This window comes from Ambystoma mexicanum, chromosome 4p (genome assembly GCF_040938575.1).
Source record: "Ambystoma mexicanum isolate Mex_15411 chromosome 4p, UKY_AmexF1_1, whole genome shotgun sequence".
Taxonomy (NCBI): Eukaryota; Metazoa; Chordata; class Amphibia; order Caudata; family Ambystomatidae; genus Ambystoma; species Ambystoma mexicanum.
In genome coordinates this window covers 844,623,980-844,640,018 of record NC_090927.1, presented here as the reverse complement: position 1 = coordinate 844,640,018, position 16,039 = coordinate 844,623,980, and the positions used below count along the sequence as shown (strand labels likewise).

Genomic DNA, 16,039 nt, shown 5'->3' with positions numbered 1-16,039 from the left:
GTTCTCTCCACCTCCCTGCAACAGACACAGGATGGATGAATTAAAGTTATCCTACCAGACATAGGAGTCCTGAATGGGCCCACCAGTCTTATATATCTCGCCTGATCGAGCCTGATCGAGCGATGAGCGTGGTATCATGTTGCAAGTGGCTGCATGGCTTAGCTTACTAAATGCAAATGCATAAGAGTAATATTCTTAGCATTCCTAGAGCCTACGGCCACACCACACTGAATGCACCCGATCTCGTCTGATCTCGGAAGTTAAGCAGTGTCAGGCCTAGTTAGTACCTGGATGGGAGACTGCCTGGGAATACCAGGTGCTGTAGGCTTTTTTGTGCTCCAAGTTCAGGAAGTGAGCCCTTTCTCAATTGCCTTTTAAAACTGCAAGGTCTAGCCGACTAGATGCTTAAAAGTACAAAACTCACAAGACCCAGAGCATACGGCCACACCACACTGAATGTGCCCGATCTCGTCTGATCTCGGAAGCTAAGCAGTGTCGGGCCTCGTTAGTACCTGGATGGGAGACCGCCTGGGAATACCAGGTGCTGTAGGCTTTTTTGTGCTCCAAGTTCAGGAAGTGAGCCATTTCTCAATTGCCTTTCAAAACTGCAAGGTCTAGCTGACTAGATGCTTAAAAGTACAAAACTCACTAGGCCCAGAGACTACGGACACACCACACTGATTGCGCCCAATCTCGTCTGATCTCGGAAGCTAAGCAGTGTCGGGCCTAGTTAGTACCTGGATGGGAGACCACCTGGGAATACCAGGTGCTGTAGGCTTTTTTGTGCTCCAAGTTCAGGAAGTGAGCCATTTCACAATTGCCTTTCAAAACTGCAAGGTCTAGCCGACTAGATGCTTAAAAGTACAAAACTCACTAGGCCCAGAGCCTACGGCCACACCACACTGAATGCGCCCGATCTCGGAAGCTAAGCAGGGTCGGGCCTAGTTAGTACCTGGATGGGAGACTGCCTGGAAATACCAGGTGCTGTAGGCTTTTTTTGTGCTCCATGATTAGTAATTGCGCAACTTCTCAATTATTTTTCAAATTTGGTATGTTTCCAAAATAATTGTATCCCGTTTTATAGCGGAAATGTTGGACAACATCATGAGGGCTGGAGCTACCTTTTTACATAGAATTAGCATACAGGTAGTGTGTTCATGGGTAATAAATCGACTTTCACATGTAATGCAGTACAGAGAATATTGAGTCCTTCAAGAGGCATGAAAGAAAACCATTATTGTGTTGATTGTTCTCTCCACCTCCCTGCAACAGACACAGGATGGATGAATTAAAGTTATCCTACCAGACATAGGAGTCCTGAATGGGCCCACCAGTCTTATATATCTCGCCTGATCGAGCCTGATCGAGCGATGAGCGTGGTATCATGTTGCAAGTGGCTGCATGGCTTAGCTTACTAAATGCAAATGCATAAGAGTAATATTCTTAGCATTCCTAGAGCCTACGGCCACACCACACTGAATGCACCTGATCTCGTCTGATCTCGGAAGTTAAGCAGTGTTAGGCCTAGTTAGTACCTGGATGGGAGACCGCCTGGGAATACCAGGTGCTGTAGGCTTTTTTGTGCTCCAAGTTCAGGAAGTGAGCCCTTTCTCAATTGCCTTTCAAAACTGCAAGGTCTAGCCGACTAGATGCTTAAAAGTACAAAACTCACTAGGCCCAGAGCCTACGGCCACACCACACTGAATGCGCCTGATCTCGTCTGATCTCAGAAGCTAAGCAGTGTTGGGCCTAGTTAGTACCTGGATGGGAGACCGCCTGGGAATACCAGGTGCTGTAGGCTTCTTTGTACTCCAAGTTCAGGAAGTGAGCCATTTCTCAATTGCCTTTTAAAACTGCAAGGTCTAGCCGACTAGATGCTTAAAAGTACAAAACTCACAAGGCCCAGAGCCTACGGCCACACCACACTGATTGCGCCCAATCTCGTCTGATCTCGGAAGCTAAGCAGTGTCGGGCCTAGTTAGTACCTGGATGGGAGACCACCTGGGAATACCAGGTGCTGTAGGCTTTTTTGTGCTCCAAGTTCAGGAAGTGAGCCATTTCACAATTGCCTTTCAAAACTGCAAGGTCTAGCCGACTAGATGCTTAAAAGTACAAAACTCACTAGGCCCAGAGCCTACGGCCACACCACACTGAATGCGCCCGATCTCGGAAGCTAAGCAGGGTCGGGCCTAGTTAGTACGTGGATGGGAGACTGCCTGGGAATACCAGGTGCTGTAGGCTTTTTTGTGCTCCATGATTAGTAATTGCACAACTTCTCAATTATTTTTCAAATTTGGTATGTTTCCAAAATAATTGTATCCCGTTTTATAGCGGAAATGTTGGACAACATCATGAGGGCTGGAGCTACCTTTTTACATAGAATTAGCATACAGGTAGTGTGTTCATGGGTAATAAATCGACTTTCACATGTAATGCAGTACAGAGAATATTGAGTCCTTCAAGAGGCATGAAAGAAACCCATTATTGTGTTGATTGTTCTCTCCACCTCCCTGCAACAGACACAGGATGGATGAATTAAAGTTATCCTACCAGACATAGGAGTCCTGAATGGGCCCACCAGTCTTATATATCTCGCCTGATCGAGCCTGATCGAGCGATGAGCGTGGTATCATGTTGCAAGTGGCTGCATGGCTTAGCTTACTAAATGCAAATGCATAAGAGTAATATTCTTAGCATTTCTAGAGCCTACGGCCACACCACACTGAATGCACCTGATCTCGTCTGATCTCGGAAGTTAAGCAGTGTCAGGCCTAGTTAGTACCTGGATGGGAGACCGCCTGGGAATACCAGGTGCTGTAGGCTTTTTTGTGCTCCAAGTTCAGGAAGTGAGCCCTTTCTCAATTGCCTTTTAAAACTGCAAGGTCTAGCCGACTAGATGCTTAAAAGTACAAAACTCACTAGGCCCAGAGCCTACGGCCACACCACACTGAATGCGCCTGATCTCGTCTGATCTCAGAAGCTAAGCAGTGTCGGGCCTAGTTAATACCTGGATGGGAGACTACCTGGGAATACCAGGTGCTGTAGGCTTTTTTGTACTCCAAGTTCAGGAAGTGAGCCATTTCTCAATTGCCTTTCAAAACTGCAAGGTCTAGCCGACTAGATGCTTAAAAGTACAAAACTCACAAGGCCCAGAGCTTACGGCCACACCACACTGAATGCGCCCGATCTCGTCTGATCTCGGAAGCTAAGCAGTGTCAGGCCTCGTTAGTACCTGGATGGGAGACCGCCTGGGAATACCAGGTGCTGTAGGCTTTTTTGTGCTCCAAGTTCAGGAAGTGAGCCATTTCTCAATTGCCTTTCAAAACTGCAAGGTCTAGCTGACTAGATGCTTAAAAGTACAAAACTCACTAGGCCCAGAGCCTACGGCCACACCACACTGATTGCGCCCGATCTCGTCTGATCTCGGAAGCTAAGCAGTGTCGGGCCTAGTTAGTACCTGGATGGGAGACCACCTGGGAATACCAGGTGCTGTAGGCTTTTTTGTACTCCAAGTTCAGGAAGTGAGCCATTTCTCAATTGCCTTTCAAAACTGCAAGGTCTAGCCGACTAGATGCTTAAAAGTACAAAACTCACAAGGCCCAGAGCTTACGGCCACACCACACTGAATGCGCCCGATCTCGTCTGATCTCGGAAGCTAAGCAGTGTCAGGCCTCGTTAGTACCTGGATGGGAGACCGCCTGGGAATACCAGGTGCTGTAGGCTTTTTTGTGCTCCAAGTTCAGGAAGTGAGCCATTTCTCAATTGCCTTTCAAAACTGCAAGGTCTAGCTGACTAGATGCTTAAAAGTACAAAACTCACTAGGCCCAGAGCCTACGGCCACACCACACTGATTGCGCCCAATCTCGTCTGATCTCGGAAGCTAAGCAGTGTCGGGCCTAGTTAGTACCTGGATGGGAGACCACCTGGGAATACCAGGTGCTGTAGGCTTTTTTGTGCTCCAAGTTCAGGAAGTGAGCCATTTCAAAACTGCAAGGTCTAGCCGACTAGATGCTTAAAAGTACAAACCTCACAAGGCCCAGAGCCTACGGCCACACCACACTGAATGCGTCTGATCTCGGAAGCTAAGCAGTGTTGGGCCTCGTTAGTACCTGGATGGGAGACCGCCTGGGAATACCAGGTGCTGTAGGCGTTTTTGTACTCCAAGTTCAGGAAGTGAGCCATTTCACAATTGCCTTTCAAAACTGCAAGGTCTAGCCGACTAGATGCTTAAAAGTACAAAACTCACTAGGCCCAGAGCCTACGGCCACACCACACTGAATGCGCCCGATCTCGGAAGCTAAGCAGGGTCGGGCCTAGTTAGTACCTGGATGGGAGACTGCCTGGGAATACCAGGTGCTGTAGGCTTTTTTGTGCTCCATGATTAGTAATTGCGCAACTTCTCAATTATTTTTCAAATTTGGTATGTTTCCAAAATAATTGTATACCGTTTTATAGCGGAAATGTTGGACAACATCATGAGGGCTGGAGCTACCTTTTTACATAGAATTAGCATACAGGTAGTGTGTTCATGGGTAATAAATCGACGTTCACATGTAATGCAGTACAGAGAATATTGAGTCCTTCAAGAGGCATGAAAGAAAACCATTATTTTGTTGATTGTTCTCTCCACCTCCCTGCAACAGACACAGGATGGATGAATTAAAGTTATCCTACCAGACATAGGAGTCCTGAATGGGCCCACCAGTCTTATATATCTCGCCTGATCGAGCCTGATCGAGCGATGAGCGTGGTATCATGTTGCAAGTGGCTGCATGGCTTAGCTTACTAAATGCAAATGCATAAGAGTAATATTCTTAGCATTCCTAGAGCCTACGGCCACACCACACTGAATGCATCTGATCTCGGAAGTTAAGCAGTGTCAGGCCTAGTTAGTACCTGGATGGGAGACCGCCTGGGAATACCAGGTGCTGTAGGCTTTTTTGTGCTCCAAGTTCAGGAAGTGAGCCCTTTCTCAATTGCCTTTTAAAACTGCAAGGTCTAGCCGACTAGATGCTTAAAAGTACAAAACTCACTAGGTTCAGAGCCTACGGCCACACCACACTGAATGTGCCTGATCTCGTCTGATCTCAGAAGCTAAGCAGTGTCGGGCCTAGTTAGTACCTGGATGGGAGACCACCTGGGAATACCAGGTGCTGTAGGCTTTTTTGTGCTCCAAGTTCAGGAAGTGAGCCATTTCACAATTGCCTTTCAAAACTGCAAGGTCTAGCCGACTAGATGCTTAAAAGTACAAAACTCACTAGGCCCAGAGCCTACGGCCACACCACACTGAATGCGCCCGATCTCGGAAGCTAAGCAGGGTCGGGCCTAGTTAGTACCTGGATGGGAGACTGCCTGGAAATACCAGGTGCTGTAGGCTTTTTTGTGCTCCATGATTAGTAATTGCGCAACTTCTCAATTATTTTTCAAATTTGGTATGTTTCCAAAATAATTGTATCCCGTTTTATAGCGGAAATGTTGGACAACATCATGAGGGCTGGAGCTACCTTTTTACATAGAATTAGCATACAGGTAGTGTGTTCATGGGTAATAAATCGACTTTCACATGTAATGCAGTACAGAGAATATTGAGTCCTTCAAGAGGCATGAAAGAAAACCATTATTGTGTTGATTGTTCTCTCCACCTCCCTGCAACAGACACAGGATGGATGAATTAAAGTTATCCTACCAGACATAGGAGTCCTGAATGGGCCCACCAGTCTTATATATCTCGCCTGATCGAGCCTGATCGAGCGATGAGCGTGGTATCATGTTGCAAGTGGCTGCATGGCTTAGCTTACTAAATGCAAATGCATAAGAGTAATATTCTTAGCATTCCTAGAGCCTACGGCCACACCACACTGAATGCACCTGATCTCGTCTGATCTCGGAAGTTAAGCAGTGTTAGGCCTAGTTAGTACCTGGATGGGAGACCGCCTGGGAATACCAGGTGCTGTAGGCTTTTTTGTGCTCCAAGTTCAGGAAGTGAGCCCTTTCTCAATTGCCTTTCAAAACTGCAAGGTCTAGCCGACTAGATGCTTAAAAGTACAAAACTCACTAGGCCCAGAGCCTACGGCCACACCACACTGAATGCGCCTGATCTCGTCTGATCTCAGAAGCTAAGCAGTGTTGGGCCTAGTTAGTACCTGGATGGGAGACCGCCTGGGAATACCAGGTGCTGTAGGCTTCTTTGTACTCCAAGTTCAGGAAGTGAGCCATTTCTCAATTGCCTTTCAAAACTGCAAGGTCTAGCCGACTAGATGCTTAAAAGTACAAAACTCACAAGGCCCAGAGCCTACGGCCACACCACACTGAATGCGCCCGATCTCGTCTGATCTCAGAAGCTAAGCAGTGTCGGGCCTCGTTAGTACCTGGATGGGAGACCGCCTGGGAATGCCAGGTGCTGTAGGCTTTTTTTGTGCTCCAAGTTCAGGAAGTGAGCCATTTCACAATTGCCTTTCAAAACTGCAAGGTCTAGCCGACTAGATGCTTAAAAGTACAAAACTCACTAGGCCCAGAGCCTACGGCCACACCACACTGAATGCGCCCGATCTCGGAAGCTAAGCAGGGTCGGGCCTAGTTAGTACCTGGATGGGAGACTGCCTGGGAATACCAGGTGCTGTAGGCTTTTTTGTGCTCCATGATTAGTAATTGCGCAACTTCTCAATTATTTTTCAAATTTGGTATGTTTCCAAAATAATTGTATCCCGTTTTATAGCGGAAATGTTGGACAACATCATGAGGGCTGGAGCTACCTTTTTACATAGAATTAGCATACAGGTAGTGTGTTCATGGGTAATAAATCGACTTTCACATGTAATGCAGTACAGAGAATATTGAGTCCTTCAAGAGGCATGAAAGAAACCCATTATTGTGTTGATTGTTCTCTCCACCTCCCTGCAACAGACACAGGATGGATGAATTAAAGTTATCCTACCAGACATAGGAGTCCTGAATGGGCCCACCAGTCTTATATATCTCGCCTGATCGAGCCTGATCGAGCGATGAGCGTGGTATCATGTTGCAAGTGGCTGCATGGCTTAGCTTACTAAATGCAAATGCATAAGAGTAATATTCTTAGCATTCCTAGAGCCTACGGCCACACCACACTGAATGCACCCGATCTCGTCTGATCTCGGAAGTTAAGCAGTGTCAGGCCTAGTTAGTACCTGGATGGGAGACCGCCTGGGAATACCAGGTGCTGTAGGTTTTTTTGTGCTCCAAGTTCAGGAAGTGAGCCCTTTCTCAATTGCCTTTTAAAACTGCAAGGTCTAGCCGACTAGATGCTTAAAAGTACAAAACTCACTAGGCCCAGAGCCTACGGCCACACCACACTGAATGCGCCTGATCTCGTCTGATCTCAGAAGCTAAGCAGTGTCGGGCCTAGTTAGTACCTGGATGGGAGACCGCCTGGGAATACCAGGTGCTGTAGGCTTTTTTGTACTCCAAGTTCAGGAAGTGAGCCATTTCTCAATTGCCTTTCAAAACTGCAAGGTCTAGCCGACTAGATGCTTAAAAGTACAAAACTCACTAGGCCCAGAGCCTACGGCCACACCACACTGAATGCACCTGATCTCGTCTGATCTCAGAAGCTAAGCAGTGTCGGGCCTAGTTAGTACCTGGATGGGAGACCGCCTGGGAATACCTGGTGCTGTAGGCTTTTTTGTACTCCAAGTTCAGGAAGTGAGCTATTTCTCAATTGCCTTTCAAAACTGCAAGGTCTAGCCGACTAGATGCTTAAAAGTACAAAACTCACAAGGCCCAGAGCCTACGGCCACACCACACTGAATGCGCCCAATCTCGTCTGATCTCGGAAGCTAAGCAGTGTCGGGCCTCGTTAGTACCTGGATGGGAGACCGCCTGGGAATACCAGGTGCTGTAGGCTTTTTTGTGCTCCAAGTTCAGGAAGTGAGCCATTTCACAATTTCCTTTCAAAACTGCAAGGTCTAGCCGACTAGATGCTTAAAAGTACAAAACTCACTAGGCCCAGAGCCTACGGCCACACCACACTGAATGTGCCCGATCTCGGAAGCTAAGCAGGGTCGGGCCTAGTTAGTACCTGGATGGGAGACTGCCTGGGAATACCAGGTGCTGTAGGCTTTTTTGTGCTCCATGATTAGTAATTGCGCAACTTCTCAATTATTTTTCAAATTTGGTATGTTTCCAAAATAATTGTATACCGTTTTATAGCGGAAATGTTGGACAACATCATGAGGGCTGGAGCTACCTTTTTACATAGAATTAGCATACAGGTAGTGTGTTCATGGGTAATAAATCGACTTTCACATGTAATGCAGTACAAAGAATATTGAGTCCTTCAAGAGGCATGAAAGAAAACCATTATTGTGTTGATTGTTCTCTCCACCTCCCTGCAACAGACACAGGATGGATGAATTAAAGTTATCCTACCAGACATAGGAGTCCTGAATGGGCCCACCAGTCTTATATATCTCGCCTGATCGAGCCTGATCGAGCGATGAGCGTGGTATCATGTTGCAAGTGGCTGCATGGCTTAGCTTACTAAATGCAAATGCATAAGAGTAATATTCTTAGCATTCCTAGAGCCTATGGCCACACCACACTGAATGCACCCGATCTCGTCTGATCTCGGAAGTTAAGCAGTGTCAGGCCTAGTTAGTACCTGGATGGGAGACCGCCTGGGAATACCAGGTGCTGTAGGCTTTTTTGTGCTCCAAGTTCAGGAAGTGAGCCCTTTCTCAATTGCCTTTCAAAACTGCAAGGTCTAGCCGACTAGATGCTTAAAAGTACAAAACTCACTAGGCCCAGAGCCTACGGCCACACCACACTGAATGCGCCTGATCTCGTCTGATCTCAGAAGCTAAGCAGTGTTGGGCCTAGTTAGTACCTGGATGGGAGACCGCCTGGGAATACCAGGTGCTGTAGGCTTTTTTGTACTCCAAGTTCAGGAAGTGAGCCATTTCTCAATTGCCTTTCAAAACTGCAAGGTCTAGCCGACTAGATGCTTAAAAGTACAAAACTCACAAGGCCCAGAGCCTACGGCCACACCACACTGAATGCGCCCGATCTCGTCTGATCTCGGAAGCTAAGCAGTGTCGGGCCTCGTTAGTACCTGGATGGGAGACCGCCTGGGAATACCAGGTGCTGTAGGCTTTTTTGTGCTCCAAGTTCAGGAAGTGAGCCATTTCACAATTGCCTTTCAAAACTGCAAGGTCTAGCCGACTAGATGCTTAAAAGTACAAAACTCACTAGGCCCAGAGCCTACGGCCACACCACACTGAATGCGCCTGATCTCGTCTGATCTCAGAAGCTAAGCAGTGTTGGGCCTAGTTAATACCTGGATGGGAGACCACCTGGGAATACCAGGTGCTGTAGGCTTTTTTGTACTCCAAGTTCAGGAAGTGAGCCATTTCTCAATTGCCTTTCAAAACTGCAAGGTCTAGCCGACTAGATGCTTAAAAGTACAAAACTCACAAGGCCCAGAGCTTACGGCCACACCACACTGAATGCGCCCGATCTCGTCTGATCTCGGAAGCTAAGCAGTGTCAGGCCTCGTTAGTACCTGGATGGGAGACTGCCTGGGAATACCAGGTGCTGTAGGCTTTTTTGTGCTCCAAGTTCAGGAAGTGAGCCATTTCTCAATTGCCTTTCAAAACTGCAAGGTCTAGCTGACTAGATGCTTAAAAGTACAAAACTCACTAGGCCCAGAGCCTAGGGCCACACCACACTGATTGCGCCCGATCTCGTCTGATCTCGGAAGCTAAGCAGTGTCGGGCCTAGTTAGTACCTGGATGGGAGACCACCTGGGAATACCAGGTGCTGTAGGCTTTTTTGTGCTCCAAGTTCAGGAAGTGAGCCATTTCACAATTGCCTTTCAAAACTGCAAGGTCTAGCCGACTAGATGCTTAAAAGTACAAAACTCACAAGGCCCAGAGCCTACGGCCACACCACACTGAATGCGTCTGATCTCGGAAGCTAAGCAGTGTCGGGCCTCGTTAGTACCTGGATGGGAGACCGCCTGGGAATACCAGGTGCTGTAGGCGTTTTTGTACTCCAAGTTCAGGAAGTGAGCCATTTCACAATTGCCTTTCAAAACTGCAAGGTCTAGCCGACTAGATGCTTAAAAGTACAAAACTCACTAGGCCCAGAGCCTACGGCCACACCACACTGAATGCGCCCGATCTCGGAAGCCAAGCAGGGTCAGGCCTAGTTAGTACCTGGATGGGAGACTGCCTGGGAATACCAGGTGCTGTAGGCTTTTTTGTGCTCCATGATTAGTAATTGCGCAACTTCTCAATTATTTTTCAAATTTGGTATGTTTCCAAAATAATTGTATACCGTTTTATAGCGGAAATGTTGGACAACATCATGAGGGCTGGAGCTACCTTTTTACATAGAATTAGCATACAGGTAGTGTGTTCATGGGTAATAAATCGACGTTCACATGTAATGCAGTACAGAGAATATTGAGTCCTTCAAGAGGCATGAAAGAAAACCATTATTGTGTTGATTGTTCTCTCCACCTCCCTGCAACAGACACAGGATGGATGAATTAAAGTTATCCTACCAGACATAGGAGTCCTGAATGGGCCCACCAGTCTTATATATCTCGCCTGATCGAGCCTGATCGAGCGATGAGCGTGGTATCATGTTGCAAGTGGCTGCATGGCTTAGCTTACTAAATGCAAATGCATAAGAGTAATATTCTTAGCATTCCTAGAGCCTACGGCCACACCACACTGAATGCATCTGATCTCGGAAGTTAAGCAGTGTCAGGCCTAGTTAGTACCTGGATGGGAGACCGCCTGGGAATACCAGGTGCTGTAGGCTTTTTTGTGCTCCAAGTTCAGGAAGTGAGCCCTTTCTCAATTGCCTTTTAAAACTGCAAGGTCTAGCCGACTAGATGCTTAAAAGTACAAAACTCACTAGGTTCAGAGCCTACGGCCACACCACACTGAATGTGCCTGATCTCGTCTGATCTCAGAAGCTAAGCAGTGTCGGGCCTAGTTAGTACCTGGATGGGAGACCACCTGGGAATACCAGGTGCTGTAGGCTTTTTTGTGCTCCAAGTTCAGGAAGTGAGCCATTTCACAATTGCCTTTCAAAACTGCAAGGTCTAGCCGACTAGATGCTTAAAAGTACAAAACTCACTAGGCCCAGAGCCTACGGCCACACCACACTGAATGCTCCCGATCTCGGAAGCTAAGCAGGGTCGGGCCTAGTTAGTACCTGGATGGGAGACTGCCTGGAAATACCAGGTGCTGTAGGCTTTTTTGTGCTCCATGATTAGTAATTGCGCAACTTCTCAATTATTTTTCAAATTTGGTATGTTTGCAAAATAATTGTATCCCGTTTTATAGCGGAAATGTTGGACAACATCATGAGGGCTGGAGCTACCTTTTTACATAGAATTAGCATACAGGTAGTGTGTTCATGGGTAATAAATCGACTTTCACATGTAATGCAGTACAGAGAATATTGAGTCCTTCAAGAGGCATGAAAGAAAACCATTATTGTGTTGATTGTTCTCTCCACCTCCCTGCAACAGACACAGGATGGATGAATTAAAGTTATCCTACCAGACATAGGAGTCCTGAATGGGCCCACCAGTCTTATATATCTCGCCTGATCGAGCCTGATCGAGCGATGAGCGTGGTATCATGTTGCAAGTGGCTGCATGGCTTAGCTTACTAAATGCAAATGCATAAGAGTAATATTCTTAGCATTCCTAGAGCCTACGGCCACACCACACTGAATGCACCTGATCTCGTCTGATCTCGGAAGTTAAGCAGTGTTAGGCCTAGTTAGTACCTGGATGGGAGACCGCCTGGGAATACCAGGTGCTGTAGGCTTTTTTGTGCTCCAAGTTCAGGAAGTGAGCCCTTTCTCAATTGCCTTTCAAAACTGCAAGGTCTAGCCGACTAGATGCTTAAAAGTACAAAACTCACTAGGCCCAGAGCCTACGGCCACACCACACTGAATGCGCCTGATCTCGTCTGATCTCAGAAGCTAAGCAGTGTTGGGCCTAGTTAGTACCTGGATGGGAGACCGCCTGGGAATACCAGGTGCTGTAGGCTTTTTTGTACTCCAAGTTCAGGAAGTGAGCCATTTCTCAATTGCCTTTCAAAACTGCAAGGTCTAGCCGACTAGATGCTTAAAAGTACAAAACTCACAAGGCCCAGAGCCTACGGCCACACCACACTGAATGCGCCCGATCTCGTCTGATCTCAGAAGCTAAGCAGTGTCGGGCCTCGTTAGTACCTGGATGGGAGACCGCCTGGGAATGCCAGGTGCTGTAGGCTTTTTTGTGCTCCAAGTTCTGGAAGTGAGCCATTTCACAATTGCCTTTCAAAACTGCAAGGTCTAGCCGACTAGATGCTTAAAAGTACAAAACTCACTAGGCCCAGAGCCTACGGCCACACCACACTGAATGCGCCCGATCTCGGAAGCTAAGCAGGGTCGGGCCTAGTTAGTACCTGGATGGGAGACTGCCTGGGAATACCAGGTGCTGTAGGCTTTTTTGTGCTCCATGATTAGTAATTGCGCAACTTCTCAATTATTTTTCAAATTTGGTATGTTTCCAAAATAATTGTATCCCGTTTTATAGCGGAAATGTTGGACAACATCATGAGGGCTGGAGCTACCTTTTTACATAGAATTAGCATACAGGTAGTGTGTTCATGGGTAATAAATCGACTTTCACATGTAATGCAGTACAGAGAATATTGAGTCCTTCAAGAGGCATGAAAGAAACCCATTATTGTGTTGATTGTTCTCTCCACCTCCCTGCAACAGACACAGGATGGATGAATTAAAGTTATCCTACCAGACATAGGAGTCCTGAATGGGCCCACCAGTCTTATATATCTCGCCTGATCGAGCGATGAGCGTGGTATCATGTTGCAAGTGGCTGCATGGCTTAGCTTACTAAATGCAAATGCATAAGAGTAATATTCTTAGCGTTCCTAGAGCCTACGGCCACACCACACTGAATGCACCCGATCTCGTCTGATCTCGGAAGTTAAGCAGTGTCAGGCCTAGTTAGTACCTGGATGGGAGACTGCCTGGGAATACCCGGTGCTGTAGGCTTTTTTGTGCTCCAAGTTCAGGAAGTGAGCCCTTTCTCAATTGCCTTTTAAAACTGCAAGGTCTAGCCGACTAGATGCTTAAAAGTACAAAACTCACAAGGCCCAGAGCCTACGGCCACACCACACTGAATGTGCCCGATCTCGTCTGATCTCGGAAACTAAGCAGTGTCGGGCCTCGTTAGTACCTGGATGGGAGACCGCCTGGGAATACCAGGTGCTGTAGGCTTTTTTGTGCTCCAAGTTCAGGAAGTGAGCCATTTCTCAATTGCCTTTCAAAACTGCAAGGTCTAGCTGACTAGATGCTTAAAAGTACAAAACTCACTAGGCCCAGAGACTACGGACACACCACACTGATTTCGTCTGATCTCGGAAGCTAAGCAGTGTCGGGCCTAGTTAGTACCTGGATGGGAGACCACCTGGGAATACCAGGTGCTGTAGGCTTTTTTGTGCTCCAAGTTCAGGAAGTGAGCCATTTCACAATTGCCTTTCAAAACTGCAAGGTCTAGCCGACTAGATGCTTAAAAGTACAAAACTCACTAGGCCCAGAACCTAGGGCCACACCACACTGAATGCGCCCGATCTTGGAAGCTAAGCAGGGTCGGGCCTAGTTAGTACCTGGATGGGAGACTGCCTGGGAATACCAGGTGCTGTAGGCTTTTTTGTGCTCCATGATTAGTAATTGCACAACTTCTCAATTATTTTTCAAATTTGGTATGTTTCCAAAATAATTGTATCCCGTTTTATAGCGGAAATGTTGGACAACATCATGAGGGCTGGAGCTACCTTTTTACATAGAATTAGCATACAGGTAGTGTGTTCATGGGTAATAAATCGACTTTCACATGTAATGCAGTACAGAGAATATTGAGTCCTTCAAGAGGCATGAAAGAAAACCATTATTGTGTTGATTGTTCTCTCCACCTCCCTGCAACAGACACAGGATGGATGAATTAAAGTTATCCTACCAGACATAGGAGTCCTGAATGGGCCCACCAGTCTTATATATCTCGCCTGAATGAGCCTGATCGAGCGATGAGCGTGGTATCATGTTGCAAGTGGCTGCATGGCTTAGCTTACTAAATGCAAATGCATAAGAGTAATATTCTTAGCATTCCTAGAGCCTACGGCCACACCACACTGAATGCACCCGATCTCGTCTGATCTCGGAAGTTAAGCAGTGTCAGGCCTAGTTAGTACCTGGATGGGAGACCGCCTGGGAATACCAGGTGCTGTAGGCTTTTTTGTGCTCCAAGTTCAGGAAGTGAGCCCTTTCTCAATTGCCTTTTAAAACTGCAAGGTCTAGCCGACTAGATGCTTAAAAGTACAAAACTCACAAGGCCCAGAGCCTACGGCCACACCACACTGAATGCGCCTGATCTCGTCTGATCTCGGAAGCTAAGCAGTGTCGGGCCTCGTTAGTACCTGGATGGGAGACCGCCTGGGAATACCAGGTGCTGTAGGCTTTTTTGTGCTCCAAGTTCAGGAAGTGAGCCATTTCTCAATTGCCTTTCAAAACTGCAAGGTCTAGCTGACTAGATGCTTAAAAGTACAAAACTCACAAGGCCCAGAGCCTGCGGCCACACCACACTGAATGCGCCCCATCTCGTCTGATCTCGGAAGCTAAGCAGTGTCGGGCCTCGTTAGTACCTGGATGGGAGACCGCCTGGGAATACCAGGTGCTGTAGGCTTTTTTGTGCTCCAAGTTCAGGAAGTGAGCCATTTCTCAATTGCCTTTCAAAACTGCAAGGTCTAGCTGACTAGATGCTTAAAAGTACAAAACTCACTAGGCCCAGAGCCTACGGCCACACCACACTGATTGCGCCCGATCTCGTCTGATCTCGGAAGCTAAGCAGTGTCGGGCCTAGTTAGTACCTGGATGGGAGACCACCTGGGAATACCAGGTGCTGTAGGCTTTTTTGTACTCCAAGTTCAGGAAGTGAGCCATTTCACAATTGCCTTTCAAAACTGCAAGGTCTAGCCGACTAGATGCTTAAAAGTACAAAACTCACTAGGCCCAGAGCCTACGGCCACACCACACTGAATGCGCCCGATCTCGGAAGCTAAGCAGGGTCGGGTCTAGTTAGTACCTGGATGGGAGACTGCCTGGGAATACCAGGTGCTGTAGGCTTTTTTGTGCTCCATGATTAGTAATTGCGCAACTTCTCAATTATTTTTCAAATTTGGTATGTTTCCAAAATAATTGTATCCCGTTTTATAGCGGAAATGTTGGACAACATCATGAGGGCTGGAGCTACCTTTTTACATAGAATTAGCATACAGGTAGTGTGTTCATGGGTAATAAATCGACTTTCACATGTAATGCAGTACAGAGAATATTGAGTCCTTCAAGAGGCATGAAAGAAACCCATTATTGTGTTGATTGTTCTCTCCACCTCCCTGCAACAGACACAGGATGGATGAATTAAAGTTATCCTACCAGACATAGGAGTCCTGAATGGGCCCACCAGTCTTATATATCTCGCCTGATCGAGCCTGATCGAGCGATGAGCGTGGTATCATGTTGCAAGTGGCTGCATGGCTTAGCTTACTAAATGCAAATGCATAAGAGTAATATTCTTAGCATTCCTAGAGCCTACGGCCACACCACACTGAATGCACCCGATCTCGTCTGATCTCGGAAGTTAAGCAGTGTCAGGCCTAGTTAGTACCTGGATGGGAGACCGCCTGGGAATACCAGGTGCTGTAGGCTTTTTTGTGCTCCAAGTTCAGGAAGTGAGCCCTTTCTCAATTGCCTTTTAAAACTGCAAGGTCTAGCCGACTAGATGCTTAAAAGTACAAAACTCACTAGGCCCAGAGCCTAAGGCCACACCACACTGAATGCGCCTGATCTCGTCTGATCTCAGAAGCTAAGCAGTGTCGGGCCTAGTTAGTACCTGGATGGGAGACCGCCTGGGAATACCAGGTGCTGTAGGCTTTTTTGTACTCCAAGTTCAGGAAGTGAGCCATTTCTCAAT

General features: G+C 47.2%; 37 non-coding genes and 17 pseudogenes across 37 annotated transcripts; all 54 read left to right on the top strand.

Moving 5' to 3' along the window:
• The first annotated feature begins 209 nt into the window (after positions 1 to 209).
• On the top strand, positions 210 to 328 carry LOC138463441 (5S ribosomal RNA). The gene has a single exon (XR_011266028.1). It is a non-coding gene; the product is annotated as a 5S ribosomal RNA (ribosomal RNA).
• Positions 329 to 434: 106 nt separating this feature from the next.
• Positions 435 to 553, top strand: LOC138454271 (5S ribosomal RNA). Its single transcript, XR_011260956.1, has one exon. It is a non-coding gene; the product is annotated as a 5S ribosomal RNA (ribosomal RNA).
• A 106-nt stretch (positions 554 to 659) lies between these two features.
• On the top strand, positions 660 to 778 carry LOC138455542 (5S ribosomal RNA; annotated as a pseudogene).
• Positions 779 to 884: 106 nt separating this feature from the next.
• On the top strand, positions 885 to 993 carry LOC138458291 (5S ribosomal RNA; annotated as a pseudogene).
• Positions 994 to 1,457: 464 nt separating this feature from the next.
• LOC138462587 (5S ribosomal RNA) lies at positions 1,458 to 1,576 on the top strand. Its single transcript, XR_011265183.1, has one exon. It is a non-coding gene; the product is annotated as a 5S ribosomal RNA (ribosomal RNA).
• Positions 1,577 to 1,682: 106 nt separating this feature from the next.
• Positions 1,683 to 1,801, top strand: LOC138460207 (5S ribosomal RNA). Its single transcript, XR_011262976.1, has one exon. It is a non-coding gene; the product is annotated as a 5S ribosomal RNA (ribosomal RNA).
• Positions 1,802 to 1,907: 106 nt separating this feature from the next.
• On the top strand, positions 1,908 to 2,026 carry LOC138465000 (5S ribosomal RNA). Its single transcript, XR_011267576.1, has one exon. It is a non-coding gene; the product is annotated as a 5S ribosomal RNA (ribosomal RNA).
• Positions 2,027 to 2,132: 106 nt separating this feature from the next.
• LOC138458153 (5S ribosomal RNA) lies at positions 2,133 to 2,241 on the top strand (annotated as a pseudogene).
• A 463-nt stretch (positions 2,242 to 2,704) lies between these two features.
• LOC138463107 (5S ribosomal RNA) lies at positions 2,705 to 2,823 on the top strand. The gene has a single exon (XR_011265692.1). It is a non-coding gene; the product is annotated as a 5S ribosomal RNA (ribosomal RNA).
• A 106-nt stretch (positions 2,824 to 2,929) lies between these two features.
• On the top strand, positions 2,930 to 3,048 carry LOC138453952 (5S ribosomal RNA). Its single transcript, XR_011260650.1, has one exon. It is a non-coding gene; the product is annotated as a 5S ribosomal RNA (ribosomal RNA).
• A 106-nt stretch (positions 3,049 to 3,154) lies between these two features.
• LOC138454532 (5S ribosomal RNA) lies at positions 3,155 to 3,273 on the top strand. The gene has a single exon (XR_011261205.1). It is a non-coding gene; the product is annotated as a 5S ribosomal RNA (ribosomal RNA).
• Positions 3,274 to 3,379: 106 nt separating this feature from the next.
• LOC138460548 (5S ribosomal RNA) lies at positions 3,380 to 3,498 on the top strand. The gene has a single exon (XR_011263231.1). It is a non-coding gene; the product is annotated as a 5S ribosomal RNA (ribosomal RNA).
• A 106-nt stretch (positions 3,499 to 3,604) lies between these two features.
• LOC138454531 (5S ribosomal RNA) lies at positions 3,605 to 3,723 on the top strand. The gene has a single exon (XR_011261204.1). It is a non-coding gene; the product is annotated as a 5S ribosomal RNA (ribosomal RNA).
• A 106-nt stretch (positions 3,724 to 3,829) lies between these two features.
• LOC138464999 (5S ribosomal RNA) lies at positions 3,830 to 3,948 on the top strand. The gene has a single exon (XR_011267575.1). It is a non-coding gene; the product is annotated as a 5S ribosomal RNA (ribosomal RNA).
• A 93-nt stretch (positions 3,949 to 4,041) lies between these two features.
• LOC138458076 (5S ribosomal RNA) lies at positions 4,042 to 4,150 on the top strand (annotated as a pseudogene).
• A 106-nt stretch (positions 4,151 to 4,256) lies between these two features.
• On the top strand, positions 4,257 to 4,365 carry LOC138457136 (5S ribosomal RNA; annotated as a pseudogene).
• A 463-nt stretch (positions 4,366 to 4,828) lies between these two features.
• Positions 4,829 to 4,937, top strand: LOC138457635 (5S ribosomal RNA; annotated as a pseudogene).
• Positions 4,938 to 5,043: 106 nt separating this feature from the next.
• On the top strand, positions 5,044 to 5,162 carry LOC138461845 (5S ribosomal RNA). The gene has a single exon (XR_011264451.1). It is a non-coding gene; the product is annotated as a 5S ribosomal RNA (ribosomal RNA).
• Positions 5,163 to 5,268: 106 nt separating this feature from the next.
• Positions 5,269 to 5,377, top strand: LOC138458290 (5S ribosomal RNA; annotated as a pseudogene).
• A 463-nt stretch (positions 5,378 to 5,840) lies between these two features.
• On the top strand, positions 5,841 to 5,959 carry LOC138462586 (5S ribosomal RNA). The gene has a single exon (XR_011265181.1). It is a non-coding gene; the product is annotated as a 5S ribosomal RNA (ribosomal RNA).
• Positions 5,960 to 6,065: 106 nt separating this feature from the next.
• On the top strand, positions 6,066 to 6,184 carry LOC138460085 (5S ribosomal RNA). Its single transcript, XR_011262853.1, has one exon. It is a non-coding gene; the product is annotated as a 5S ribosomal RNA (ribosomal RNA).
• A 106-nt stretch (positions 6,185 to 6,290) lies between these two features.
• LOC138454524 (5S ribosomal RNA) lies at positions 6,291 to 6,409 on the top strand. The gene has a single exon (XR_011261197.1). It is a non-coding gene; the product is annotated as a 5S ribosomal RNA (ribosomal RNA).
• Positions 6,410 to 6,516: 107 nt separating this feature from the next.
• LOC138457135 (5S ribosomal RNA) lies at positions 6,517 to 6,625 on the top strand (annotated as a pseudogene).
• A 463-nt stretch (positions 6,626 to 7,088) lies between these two features.
• LOC138462845 (5S ribosomal RNA) lies at positions 7,089 to 7,207 on the top strand. The gene has a single exon (XR_011265434.1). It is a non-coding gene; the product is annotated as a 5S ribosomal RNA (ribosomal RNA).
• Positions 7,208 to 7,313: 106 nt separating this feature from the next.
• On the top strand, positions 7,314 to 7,432 carry LOC138455962 (5S ribosomal RNA). The gene has a single exon (XR_011262050.1). It is a non-coding gene; the product is annotated as a 5S ribosomal RNA (ribosomal RNA).
• Positions 7,433 to 7,538: 106 nt separating this feature from the next.
• On the top strand, positions 7,539 to 7,657 carry LOC138461665 (5S ribosomal RNA). Its single transcript, XR_011264274.1, has one exon. It is a non-coding gene; the product is annotated as a 5S ribosomal RNA (ribosomal RNA).
• A 106-nt stretch (positions 7,658 to 7,763) lies between these two features.
• On the top strand, positions 7,764 to 7,882 carry LOC138454227 (5S ribosomal RNA). Its single transcript, XR_011260913.1, has one exon. It is a non-coding gene; the product is annotated as a 5S ribosomal RNA (ribosomal RNA).
• Positions 7,883 to 7,988: 106 nt separating this feature from the next.
• On the top strand, positions 7,989 to 8,097 carry LOC138457855 (5S ribosomal RNA; annotated as a pseudogene).
• A 463-nt stretch (positions 8,098 to 8,560) lies between these two features.
• LOC138462646 (5S ribosomal RNA) lies at positions 8,561 to 8,679 on the top strand. The gene has a single exon (XR_011265241.1). It is a non-coding gene; the product is annotated as a 5S ribosomal RNA (ribosomal RNA).
• A 106-nt stretch (positions 8,680 to 8,785) lies between these two features.
• On the top strand, positions 8,786 to 8,904 carry LOC138459980 (5S ribosomal RNA). The gene has a single exon (XR_011262752.1). It is a non-coding gene; the product is annotated as a 5S ribosomal RNA (ribosomal RNA).
• A 106-nt stretch (positions 8,905 to 9,010) lies between these two features.
• On the top strand, positions 9,011 to 9,129 carry LOC138462194 (5S ribosomal RNA). The gene has a single exon (XR_011264798.1). It is a non-coding gene; the product is annotated as a 5S ribosomal RNA (ribosomal RNA).
• Positions 9,130 to 9,235: 106 nt separating this feature from the next.
• LOC138462546 (5S ribosomal RNA) lies at positions 9,236 to 9,354 on the top strand. The gene has a single exon (XR_011265142.1). It is a non-coding gene; the product is annotated as a 5S ribosomal RNA (ribosomal RNA).
• Positions 9,355 to 9,460: 106 nt separating this feature from the next.
• Positions 9,461 to 9,579, top strand: LOC138455230 (5S ribosomal RNA). The gene has a single exon (XR_011261871.1). It is a non-coding gene; the product is annotated as a 5S ribosomal RNA (ribosomal RNA).
• A 106-nt stretch (positions 9,580 to 9,685) lies between these two features.
• On the top strand, positions 9,686 to 9,804 carry LOC138463263 (5S ribosomal RNA). The gene has a single exon (XR_011265850.1). It is a non-coding gene; the product is annotated as a 5S ribosomal RNA (ribosomal RNA).
• Positions 9,805 to 9,910: 106 nt separating this feature from the next.
• LOC138458263 (5S ribosomal RNA) lies at positions 9,911 to 10,019 on the top strand (annotated as a pseudogene).
• A 106-nt stretch (positions 10,020 to 10,125) lies between these two features.
• Positions 10,126 to 10,234, top strand: LOC138459215 (5S ribosomal RNA; annotated as a pseudogene).
• A 463-nt stretch (positions 10,235 to 10,697) lies between these two features.
• Positions 10,698 to 10,806, top strand: LOC138457634 (5S ribosomal RNA; annotated as a pseudogene).
• Positions 10,807 to 10,912: 106 nt separating this feature from the next.
• Positions 10,913 to 11,031, top strand: LOC138461843 (5S ribosomal RNA). Its single transcript, XR_011264450.1, has one exon. It is a non-coding gene; the product is annotated as a 5S ribosomal RNA (ribosomal RNA).
• A 106-nt stretch (positions 11,032 to 11,137) lies between these two features.
• Positions 11,138 to 11,246, top strand: LOC138458330 (5S ribosomal RNA; annotated as a pseudogene).
• A 463-nt stretch (positions 11,247 to 11,709) lies between these two features.
• LOC138462585 (5S ribosomal RNA) lies at positions 11,710 to 11,828 on the top strand. The gene has a single exon (XR_011265180.1). It is a non-coding gene; the product is annotated as a 5S ribosomal RNA (ribosomal RNA).
• A 106-nt stretch (positions 11,829 to 11,934) lies between these two features.
• Positions 11,935 to 12,053, top strand: LOC138459943 (5S ribosomal RNA). The gene has a single exon (XR_011262723.1). It is a non-coding gene; the product is annotated as a 5S ribosomal RNA (ribosomal RNA).
• Positions 12,054 to 12,159: 106 nt separating this feature from the next.
• On the top strand, positions 12,160 to 12,278 carry LOC138454523 (5S ribosomal RNA). The gene has a single exon (XR_011261196.1). It is a non-coding gene; the product is annotated as a 5S ribosomal RNA (ribosomal RNA).
• Positions 12,279 to 12,384: 106 nt separating this feature from the next.
• On the top strand, positions 12,385 to 12,493 carry LOC138457134 (5S ribosomal RNA; annotated as a pseudogene).
• A 453-nt stretch (positions 12,494 to 12,946) lies between these two features.
• On the top strand, positions 12,947 to 13,065 carry LOC138464719 (5S ribosomal RNA). The gene has a single exon (XR_011267296.1). It is a non-coding gene; the product is annotated as a 5S ribosomal RNA (ribosomal RNA).
• Positions 13,066 to 13,171: 106 nt separating this feature from the next.
• Positions 13,172 to 13,290, top strand: LOC138463199 (5S ribosomal RNA). Its single transcript, XR_011265786.1, has one exon. It is a non-coding gene; the product is annotated as a 5S ribosomal RNA (ribosomal RNA).
• A 106-nt stretch (positions 13,291 to 13,396) lies between these two features.
• LOC138459719 (5S ribosomal RNA) lies at positions 13,397 to 13,505 on the top strand (annotated as a pseudogene).
• A 106-nt stretch (positions 13,506 to 13,611) lies between these two features.
• LOC138459608 (5S ribosomal RNA) lies at positions 13,612 to 13,720 on the top strand (annotated as a pseudogene).
• Positions 13,721 to 14,183: 463 nt separating this feature from the next.
• Positions 14,184 to 14,302, top strand: LOC138461504 (5S ribosomal RNA). Its single transcript, XR_011264118.1, has one exon. It is a non-coding gene; the product is annotated as a 5S ribosomal RNA (ribosomal RNA).
• Positions 14,303 to 14,408: 106 nt separating this feature from the next.
• LOC138463778 (5S ribosomal RNA) lies at positions 14,409 to 14,527 on the top strand. The gene has a single exon (XR_011266362.1). It is a non-coding gene; the product is annotated as a 5S ribosomal RNA (ribosomal RNA).
• Positions 14,528 to 14,633: 106 nt separating this feature from the next.
• On the top strand, positions 14,634 to 14,752 carry LOC138455206 (5S ribosomal RNA). The gene has a single exon (XR_011261847.1). It is a non-coding gene; the product is annotated as a 5S ribosomal RNA (ribosomal RNA).
• A 106-nt stretch (positions 14,753 to 14,858) lies between these two features.
• Positions 14,859 to 14,977, top strand: LOC138460547 (5S ribosomal RNA). Its single transcript, XR_011263230.1, has one exon. It is a non-coding gene; the product is annotated as a 5S ribosomal RNA (ribosomal RNA).
• A 106-nt stretch (positions 14,978 to 15,083) lies between these two features.
• Positions 15,084 to 15,192, top strand: LOC138458182 (5S ribosomal RNA; annotated as a pseudogene).
• Positions 15,193 to 15,655: 463 nt separating this feature from the next.
• Positions 15,656 to 15,774, top strand: LOC138461501 (5S ribosomal RNA). Its single transcript, XR_011264117.1, has one exon. It is a non-coding gene; the product is annotated as a 5S ribosomal RNA (ribosomal RNA).
• Positions 15,775 to 15,880: 106 nt separating this feature from the next.
• Positions 15,881 to 15,999, top strand: LOC138464898 (5S ribosomal RNA). The gene has a single exon (XR_011267475.1). It is a non-coding gene; the product is annotated as a 5S ribosomal RNA (ribosomal RNA).
• Positions 16,000 to 16,039: the final 40 nt, after the last annotated feature.